Below are 11,095 nucleotides of genomic sequence, written 5' to 3' on the forward strand. Positions count from 1 at the left end.
TCTAACAATGTTATATGAGTCCTACTTTTTTGTGCCAGAAATGATATTTAAAAAAAAGAAAACTAAAACAGTATATGAGAGTACTTATTTCCCTACACTCCTGCCAACACTTGATATAAATCTCTTAGACTTTTGTTAGTATGTCAGGTAAAAAATGGTATCTTCTCTTAATTCACAGTTTTCTGATTATTAGTGAATTTATATTTTCATGTTTATTAACTTTAAATTTTGATGTAGTCAGATATGGTATTCTTTTTCTTTATGGCTTTTACTTTTTTGTTGTTTTTTTGTCTCACTCTGTTACCCAGGCTGTAGTACAGTGGTACAATCATAGATCATTGCAGCCTTGAACTCCTGGGCTCAAGCAATCCTCCTACCTCAGCCTTCCCAGTATCTGGGACCATGGGCACGTGCCACTACACCTGGCTCAGTAAAAAAAAAAAATTTTTTTTTTTTTTAGAGATGGGGTCTCACTATGTTGCCCAGGCTGGTCTCTAACTCCTGGCTTCAAGTGATCCACCCACCTAGGCCCCCAAAGTGCTGGGATTACAGGCATGAACCACTGCACTTGGCCCAGCTTTTGTTTTTTGAGTCTTAAGATGGCTGTTCTTGCTCTAAGGTTTTAAACATATTCACTTATATTTTCTTCTCATGTATTTTTTTCCCCCTTTTCCTTACAGCTTTATTGAGGTATAATTGATGTACACTAAACTACACATCCTCAAAGCATATAATTTGATGAATTTGGACATATGTACACACCCATGAAACTATTACGACAATCGAGATAATGAACATGTCCGTCACCTCTGAAAATGTCCTCATGTGTTCCTTTGTTCTCATACATTTCTAATGTGTGTGTATATTCATACATGCGTGGATGGATGGATGTGTGCTGGGATTATACACTTTTTCATTTCTTAATTAAGTTAAATATATAGTAAAATTCATCTCGAGTATACATTTCTGCAGGTGCTGACAAACGCATACAGTCATGTAGCAACTAACACAACAAAGATATAGAATAGTTTCATCACCTCAAAAAATTCCCAGTTCTCTCTTATAGTCTACTCTTTCTTGCTACTTCCCAGTAATCACTGCCTGTTTTCTGTCACTATAGTTTTGCCTTTTCAAACCTGTTATGCATATGAAATCATATAGTATATAACCTTTTGAGACTGGCTTCTTTTATTCATTTATTTTTATTATTATTACTTTTTTGAGACGGAGTCTTGCTCTGTCACCCAGGCTGGAGTGTAGTGGGGTGATCTCAGCTCACTGCAACCTCCGCCTCCCAGGTTCAAGTTATTCTCTTGCCTGAGCTTCCCGAATAGCTGGGATTACTGACGTGCGCTACCATGCCCAGCTAATTTTTGTATTTTTAGTAGAGACGAAGTTTCGCCATGTTGGCCAGGCTGGTCTCAAACTCCTGACTTCAGGTGATCTGCCTGCCTCAGCCTCCCACAGTGCTGGGATTACAGACATGAGCCACTGTGCCTGGCCTATTTATTATTTATTTATTTTTTGTTTTTTGAGATGAAGTCTCACTCTGTCACCCAGGCTGGAGTGAAGTGGCACAATCTTGGCTCACTGCAACCTCCACTTCCTGGGTTCAAGCAATTCTCCTGCCTCAGCCTCTTGAGTAGCTGGAATTACAGGCATGTGCTACCAGGCCTGGCTAATTTTTTTGTATTTTTTGAAGAGGCAGGGTTTCGCCATGTTATCCAGACTGGTGTCTAACTGCTGGGTTCAACTGATCCTCCCACCTCAGCCTCCTGAAGTCCTAGGATTGCAAGTATGAACCACCACGCCTGGCTGATTTTAATTCTTTAAACTGTTTAGAAGTTACTTTTGTGAATGGTATGAAATATTGCTATAACTTAATGCTTTTTCAAATATTAGGTTGTTGCAAAAGTTATCGCAGTTTTTGCCGTTAAAAATGGCAAATTTATTTTGCACCAACCTAATAAATAGGTAATCATTGCTATACTATTTACTTTCTCCAATGATTTGAAATGCCACCTTTATTATATACCCAGTTCACTTATACACATGAATCTGTTTCTGGACCATCCATTTTGTTTTACTGATGTTTGTTCTTGTGCCAAAATCACACTTTTGATATTACTGCTATAGCTTTATCATAATTTTGATACCTGATAGAGAAAGTCTTCACTGTTGTTTTCAGACATTTCTTGCCTAACTAGTTCACTTTTCCTTCTACAAGAATTTTTAGAATCAGCCAATACATTCTCCAAAAAAAAATCGTTGAGATTTTAGTTGAGATGATGTTGAATTTTTAGCTTAATTTGGGGAGAGTGGATATCTTTACATTATTAAATTTTCCCAACCAGGAACATAACATATTCCTCTATTTATTAAGGTCTTCATTAATGATATGTCTCTCCTTTTATTTAGGCTTCTTTTATGTTTTATGTTATTTCATAATCCTGTGTTTACTTCTCTTTCTTTCTTATCTGTAAACTTTTGGGTTTTTTGAGACAGGGTATTGCTGTCACCCAGGCAAGAGTGCAGTGGTGGACCACAGCTTACTGTAGCCTTAACCTCACTGCAGCTATTAAAAAAATTTTTTTTTTTTGGAGAGACGAGGTCTCATTATGCTGCCCAGGCTGGTCTTGAACTCCTGGTCTCAAGTGATTCTCTTGCCTCAGCTTTCCAAAGTGCTGGGATTATTGGCCTGAGCCACCACACCCGGTCTGTAAACTTTTTGATTGTAGGGAGTTTTTGTTTCATCTCTGTATTTGCAGTGCCTGGCATATAGTAAGTGCTCAGTAAACGTTTGATGAGCAAATTACACCACAATAAGTGTTCCAGCATTTCATTAAAAATGGTGGACTTCAGCCTGGGCAACATCGTGAGAGTCATCTCTACAAAAAATAAAAAGATTAGCTGGGCATGGTGGCGTGTGCTTGTGATCCCTGCTACTCAAGTGGCTGAGGTGGGAGGATCGCGTAAGCCCAGGAGGTCAAGGCTGCAGTGCACTCCAGCTTAGGCAATAGAGCAAGACCGTGTCTCAAACAACAGCAACAACAACAACAAAAGAACTTGTGGACTTGGGAGTGACGGGCTGCGGAGGGAGGGGAAGCGGGAGTGGGGGAAGGGGAGGTGGCTGGGGAATTGGTGCGGGCCTGGCAGGAGCAAGCAGCCGAGCTGGGGTCCCTGAGCTCTGTCAGGAGGAAGCCAGGCTGCACTTGCTGGGCAGTCGGAGGGGACAGGTCGCACCAGAAGGCAGGTGGACTTACCCTGTCGGTGACTGTGCCCTCTGCCCACCCCGCCTGGTGGCAGATGCCTTGGATGAGGCTGCCCCACGTGCCCTGAATGATTTTTATAATCAGTGAATAAAGTGGGAAAAATGTGGAAGAACTTCAAATACAGGTGACAGAATGTCTTCAGTCAGGAAGGAAGCTGTGGTGAAAATGTGGATATGAACTCCGACAGATACTTGTCAAAAAGAAAAAAAAATCAATATAGGAGACTCAGCTGCTCAGCAACAAAGTAGTCCCTTAAGAGAAAATGTTGCCTTACACCTGGGATTAAGCCGTTCAAAGAATTCTTCAAGGAGAAACCTACATTGTGCCACTGAAATCCCTCAAATTGTTGAAATAAGCATTGAACAGCATAATGATTCTTGTGTTACCCCAGGAACTAGACTTGGATGAAGAGATTCCTACTTTTGACATGCTCCATGGGGCAGGAAGATAAACATTCCTGTTACAATGACCCAGAATTCATTGGATACTGATAAAAACTTTGGTAGAACTCAAAGTGGACCTCAAAGGAGAGAGAGGCACTAAGCTCTATACAGGACATGGACAGCGTTTCCAGAAGAACCGTAGGGAAGTCGCTCTCTGAGACAGAGGTTGCAGGATACTGTGGGCTTGTGTTTTCCCATGAGAACTTAAAACAAGTAGTCAAAGCGTCTCTTTCCCAAAAAAAGAAAAATCTATCTTTCTGAATTAATGCTGGAGAAATGCCCTTTTCCTGTTGGCTCAGATTTAGCCCCAAAATGGCATTTGATTAAACAGCATACAGCTCCTATGAGCTCACATTCCAACATTTTTTGATGCATATGATCCATCTTTGTGGGTTTTTTTTTTTTTTTTTTGGATGAAGTCTTGCTCCGTCACCCAGGCTGGAGGGCAGTGGCGCAATCTTGGCTCACTGCAACCTCAGCTCACTGCAACCTCTGCCTCCCAGGTTCAAGCGATTCTCTTGTCTCAGCCTCCCAGCCCCATATTTGGTTTCTACAGAAGATGAAGAAGATAGGCTTAGAAAGAGAAGATGGCTTAGTATTGAAGAAGGGGTTGAGGCTGGGAGCAGTGGCTCACACCTGTAATCCTCGCACTTTGGGAGGCTGAGGCGAGTGGATCACTTGAGGTCAGGAGTTTGAGACCAGCCTGGCCAACATGGTGAAACCCCATCTCTACTAAAATATAAAAATTAGCTGGGTGTGGTGGTGCGTGCCTGTAATCCCAGTTACTTGGGAGATTGAGCTGGGAGAATTGCTTGAACCTGGGAGGCAGAGGTTTCAGTGAGCCAAGATCACGCCACTGCACTGCAGCCTGGGCGACAGAACAAGACTCCCTCTCAAAAAATAAAAATAAAAAAAGAAGGGGTTGATCCCTCTCCTGATGCACAAATACATGTATTTGAAGCGACTGCACAAGTTAATCCATTATATTAACTGGGACCAAAGTTAGCTCCTACAATGACTGAAATAAGTGGGGACAGTTGTGCAGTTCCGTATGCTAATTGTGACCTGGAAGAGGATACAGCCACTCTGTGTTTGCCATCATGGAGGCAGAAGCAGCATAAGGTACATGTCCATGTTAGCAGACAGGGAGCTTGGGAAGTCCACACACAGGTTGATTACATACACTACTTCAGACTACAGGGAATCCTTGTTATTCGGGAGTGATGGACCATTATGAAACAGAAGCCCTTTTTGAGGTGAAACCTGGAGACACATTCTTGCTCAGGGATGCTGCACAAGGGGACTGCCTCTTCTCTTTGAACTCCTGGGGCTACAACAGATCCCTGTAGGCCTGAATTGAGCAGTGGAATCACAACTTTGGTTTTGATGCCCATGACCCCTGCTTATTTCACTCCTCCACTGTAACAGGGCTTTAAGAACAGTATAAAGATCCCAGTTATTGCATGTTTTTTGAACCATTGCTTACTGTATCACTAAATAGGACTTTCCCCTTTAGTCTGTACTATGTCAGTCATACAGTAATCTGCAGGTGCACTACATATGATGGAATTAATGGGCTCCCTTTACCATCAATGTTACAGGATTTTAAAAAAGAGTATCATTATAAACAAAAATTTAGGGTTCGCTGGTTCAAACGAGAACCAGTCAAGGCAAAGTGAACTCTCCTGTCCCCAAAGGGTGTGAACCTGGTCTGCTTTCATGTGCGTCAGATGTACACCTATAGCAAGCACACATATCAGTGCTAGGTTTTTTCACATAGTATGTAAGCTTAGTGTTAGTATCAGATGCAGCCTTCTGTTATCCAGATAAATGTGGTGCCTAGTGGAACAACAGAGGATAGAACTACAGGTGTTCAGGCCAGGTGTGGTGGCTCACGCCTATAATCCCAGCACTTTGTGAGGCCAAGGCTGGGGGATCACCTGAGGTCAGGAGTTTGAGACCAGCCTGGCCAACATGATAAAACCCCATCTTTACTAAAAATACAAAAAATTAGCTGGGCGTGGTGGCGGCCACCTGTAATCCCGGCTACTCGGGTGGCTGAGGCAGAAGAATTGCTTAAACCTGGGAAGCAGAGGTTGCAGTGAGCTGAGATCACGCCACTGCACTCCAGCCTGGGCAACAAGAGGGAAACTGTCTCAAAAAAAAAAAAAAAGTTGATGATGGGCAGTCTAATTGTTGTTTCATAAAAGTTGGATCTTTTCGTGTGCCTATAATGATTTTGTGAATCATGAACAAAATGAGACCAGAAGATGCCCAAACAAATCAGATAATAGTAACTACAATGGTTGCTGATGTTAGATTATTGTTGAGCTGTAATTACTAATTTGGATGGCAGTATTTCTTTTTTGTAAACATTCATAGCTAAATTGCTTAAGTATAATTTACAGAATTTCAGTGTAATTTACTCTCAATGGAAAATCTGAAACATAAATTGCAGATTTGAAAGGTACTGTACAACCATTATATCTGTAAATAACTACTTAACACCTCTTTGTCACTTACAATACTAGTTGAGTATAATACTACTTGAATACTATTGTGAATGTAATACTACTTGAGTGAGCTCTTTTGGAAGTTATATCAAGTTCTAGTGTTTGCTTCTTAGTGACTGAACTGAATGTACAGTTCTGTCCTAGACATTTTGCACTAAAGTAGCCGAATCTATTCTTGTGTCTTTTTGTCAATGTGCTCTGTACCACTGGTGAATGATCCATAATTTCCTGACCTGCTGCTACAGAATGTTATTTTACATCCCTATGGCAATTGCCAAGGCTACAAAAAAGAAAAGCTACATTTGTATGCCACACTAACTCTTTGACTGCTAATGTATATTTCTATTGCTGTGCCTTGTTATGGCTGCTTTTTTGTGCTAATAAAGTATGTTTGGTGTTCTCCTTGTATATCTACTGTTTTATACATTTGCAATAATTTCTCTTGTAAACAGAATGGTTTGGGGTTTTTTAAAATAAGCATTATCTAACAACCTACTATAGCTAATGTAGAGTTACTGTACAGTCTCATATTCACTTATCAGAATAAGCTAACTCTAAGTTTAATGCTCTACATCTTATCAATCATAGTCACATATAGTGTGGAGCAGTATCTATAGTTACTGAAAATTATTGTACAGTTTAGATTATAATAGAAAACTGACAGAAATAATAAATCTATTGATTTCTCTGTTTATGGGTAAGCACTATGTCACTATCAATGACATATTATAGTAAATGAGTATCTGTAAACTTCCACACATTAGAAGAAGATTAAATCAAGTCTTGTGAACTAATAATATATCAGTACCACTTATCGATTTGGGGACCATCTTAATTGAAAATAAATGCCACAAATATAGGACTTTAACCAAAGACTTGTCCATTTTAAAGCAAGATGGGGATTGAAGTCACTTATAATTTCTGTTGTTTCTATGGAGAACATATATCAAAGTGAGAACTTCACTCAAACCTATTTTTTTTATTTTTTTCTTGAGATGGAGTCTTGCTCTGTCTCCCAGGCTGGAGTGCAGTGATGTGGCTTCGCTCACTGCAACCTCTGCCTCCTGGTTTTAAGCAATTCTCCTGCCTCAGCCTCTGGAGTAGCTGGGATTATAGGCAGGCGCCACCATGCCCAGCTAATTTTTGTATTTTTCAATAGAGACAAGGTTTCACCATGTTGGCCAGGCTGGTCTCCAACTCCTGACCTTAGATGATCCACCCACCTCGGCTTCCCAAAGGTGGGATTACAGGTGTGAGCCACCGCACTCAGCCCAAACTTACTTTTAAAATTTTATATGCAATTAGGTTGTTATGACCAAGATTGTGTTTTAGGGAGGAAACTAGAAACTTTAAGAAACACTTGATGTTTTTATATACTTGTAGCAAATTGATGTTCTAACTGTAGATTTATAGAAAGTATTAATGCTTTTATGTATTTCAGAGCTTTCATATGTTAAATGGAAATTATTTTAAATGTGTTAACTAGTTGAGTTTATGTAAGCATGTATACACTGTGCTAAAAGTCACTTGTGTTTCAGTTTGTGTATAATATTAATATGCAACTTTTGGTTTAAATATTTTTTTCTTAAAATATTAGTGGATTACATTTTAAAAAAGAAAAATTACCAGCATGAAATTGCAAAAAAAAAAAAAAAAAGTCTATGGACTTTCCCCCCTAAGAAAATGCACAAATATACACAGAATTTTGTATAAATTTTAAACCTGGACATGTTCCCTGATGCCTATCCATAAGCCTCATATTAAATACTCCTAATCAGAAGTAATAAATCCTGTAATAGGATTGCTATGGGACTTGTTCATAATTTGACCACAGGTGATCAGGGAAGGCTTCATAGAAAAGATAGTTTTTGATCTGAGATTTAAAGAATGAGTAGGAGTTTCCTGGGTTTTCAAGGGCAGGGAAGGGCATTTTAGGCTGCAGAGTCCAGTTAACCTGAAAACCAATTAATACTGCAGGGCTTTTTTTGATCATCTGCCTTACTGTTCATTCTGTCTTGAACCCCTTTGGGCTTCCTTCTGTTCTTCCACACTTTCCTCTACCTTCAATCATCCACCAACTATTGCCTCTCTTGCCAATTATTTATACTATGTTTTCTGGAAAACTGATTCCATTATAGATAGACTCTACTGTACCCTCAATTTCCTCACCGAATTCTCTCTCCACTTGCTTGCTTTAACTGAAACCTGGCTTCTCTCTCAGGGTATGCCCTCTTTAGTGCTATGGTTCTTGAGTGAAAGCCTCACATAATTTATTGAACAAATCTCCTTACTGACGAACATTTAGGTTGTTTCCAGTTTTACAAACAATGCCACAGTGAAAAGCTAATACATGTATGTTTGGGTACACGTGAATATATTTGTAGGATAAATTTGTGGATTGGGAACTGCTGAATCAAATGACATGAACTTTAAAAACATTGATAAATACTGCCAAATTTTTATCCAGAAAGTTTTTTTCTAATGTACCTTCTTACCAAGCATACATGAGTGCCCATTTTCTTATACCTCACTGATACTGGAGAGTTATTAATCATTGCAATTTTTGTTTCCCAGAAGTCCTTATCATTCATACTCTTCATTACTGCTTCTAGACCTTTCCTTTCAACCCTCAGATTATAAGCCTCTCTTTTAAGGCTGTCTTTTGAAATATTACCTTTTATTCCTTCTCCATGTAGTCATTTATTGCCTTCTTGGATATTTCCTGATATTCTATGGAGGCTTGAGCATCTGCTCTCTACCTCCCAGCCAGTCACAGTGCTCCTGTTGATGAACTGGCTGAGCATCACTCTACCTTCACAGCTCCTTGACCATTTCTAGTGCTCTTGTTCACTCCTGCAAGAAAATTTCTTAGCCTCATTCTGGATTTTGTTATTTTCCAGAGTTACTCTATATCTGAAAATATAAAATTCTAATAGCTCATTCTCTGTCCATAACTTTTTTTTTTTAAGATAGATTCTCGCTCTGTCACCCAGGCTGGAGGGTAGTGGCACAATCTTGGCTCACCTCAACCTCTGCCTCCCGGGTTCAAGCGATTCTTCTGCCTTAGCTTCCTGTGTAGCTTGGACTACAGGTCTGCACCACCATGCCTGGGTAATTTTTGTATTTTTAGTAGAGACGAGGTTTTGCCATGTTGGCCAGGCTGGTCTCAAATTCCTGACCTCAGGTGATCCACCTGCCTCGACCTCCCAAAGTGTTGGGATTACAGGCATGAGCCACCATGCCCGGCCCAAACTTTATTTTATACACTGTGCTGCAACTTCCTTTTTTACATATTTTTGACATTTTTATTGTTTCACTACACATAGCACCAACTTATTTATTTTACTTTATTTTATTTATTTATTTGTTTAGAGATGGAGTCTCGCTCTGTCACCCAGGCTGGAGTGCAATGGCATGATCTTGGCTCACTGCAACCTCTGCCTCCCAGGTTCAAGGGATTCTTCTGCCTTAGTCTCCCGAGTAGCTGGGATTACAGGTGCCCGCCACCACACCTGGCTGATTTTTTGTATTTTTAGTAGAGATGGGGTTTTACCATGTTGGCCAGGCTGGTCTCGAACTCCTGGTCTCAGGTGATCCACCCGCCTCAGCCTCTCAAAGTGCTGGGATTACAGGCGTGAACCACCGCGCCCGGCCAACTCATTGATTTTAACAGGTGCATGGTGTTCCATTGTATACATGGACCATTATTTCATTTTGCTAAACTCACTGATAGGCATTGTTCTAATGTTTGACTGTTGCAAATATGACTGCATTCTTTTTTTGTGCACAGGTTATATGTAAAACCATACTCTTTGTACCTGAATCTTTGTGTGTCTGTGTGAGTATTACTGTGGGATAAATTTTTAGAAATGGATTTCTGTGTGAAATGGTAAGCAGATTTACAATTTTAATAGTACAGTCATATAGCCCTCTAGAGTCTACCAATTTACACTCCCACTAACAGTATATAAAAATGTGTTTTCCCCACATAATTGCCAGGATTAGGCCATTTTTCAATCTTTATCATTTAGCAATCATTTTTCATCCTTATCAATATGATAGGTGAAAATTACCTTGTTTTAACTTATTTTTCTTTATTTCATGCTGTTTTTAATCCATTTTTTTCACTCAACAGTATGTTTTGGACATTTTTCTATGTCAATGAATATAGATTACACTGTCATTTTAAGTGGCTGTGTAAGGTGGGCACAGTGATGTGGTGCCTGTAGTCTCAGCTCTTTGGGAGGCTGAGGTGGGAAGATCACTTGAGTCCAGGAGTTCAAGACTGTAGTGCCCTATGGTCATGTCTGTGAATTGCCACTGCATTCCAGCCTGGACAATGTAGTGAGATTCCATTTCTTAAAAAATAAAAAAGGCTGTATAGCATTTTATTTTGAGAATGTAATATTATTTCATTTATTTTCGAGACAGACTCTCACTATGTCACCCAGGCTAGAGTGCAGTGGTGTGATCATGGCTCAGTGCAACCTCTGCTTCCCAGGTTCAAGCAATTCTCATGCCTCAGCCTCCTGAGTAGTTGGGATTATAGGGATGTGCCACCATGCTGAACTAATTTTGTATTTTTAGTAGAGATGGGGTTTTGCCATGTTGGCCAGGCTGGTCTTGAACTCCTGGCATCAAATGATCCACCCACCTTGGCCTCCCAAAGTGCTGGCATTACAGGCGTGACCCACTGTACCCGGCCTTGCTCAGTGTAATGTTTTTGAGATTTATCAGTGTTACTGTGTGTATCAAGTTTGTTCCTTTTCAGTGCTGAGTAGCATTCTATTGTAGGACTATGCTAGTTTATCCATTCTGTTTTGTTTTTTTTTTTTTTGAGACAGAGTCTTAATGTGCCTCACCCAGG

General features: G+C 40.1%; 1 pseudogene; it reads left to right on the plus strand.

Annotated features, from left to right (window-relative positions):
* The first annotated feature begins 3,430 nt into the window (after positions 1-3,430).
* Positions 3,431-6,627, plus strand: LOC105732798 (suppressor of cytokine signaling 5-like; annotated as a pseudogene).
* Positions 6,628-11,095: the final 4,468 nt, after the last annotated feature.

Source organism: Aotus nancymaae, unplaced genomic scaffold (genome assembly GCF_030222135.1).
Source record: "Aotus nancymaae isolate 86718 unplaced genomic scaffold, 86718_ANA_hifiasm-v0.15.2.pri h1tg000081l, whole genome shotgun sequence".
Taxonomy (NCBI): Eukaryota; Metazoa; Chordata; class Mammalia; order Primates; family Aotidae; genus Aotus; species Aotus nancymaae.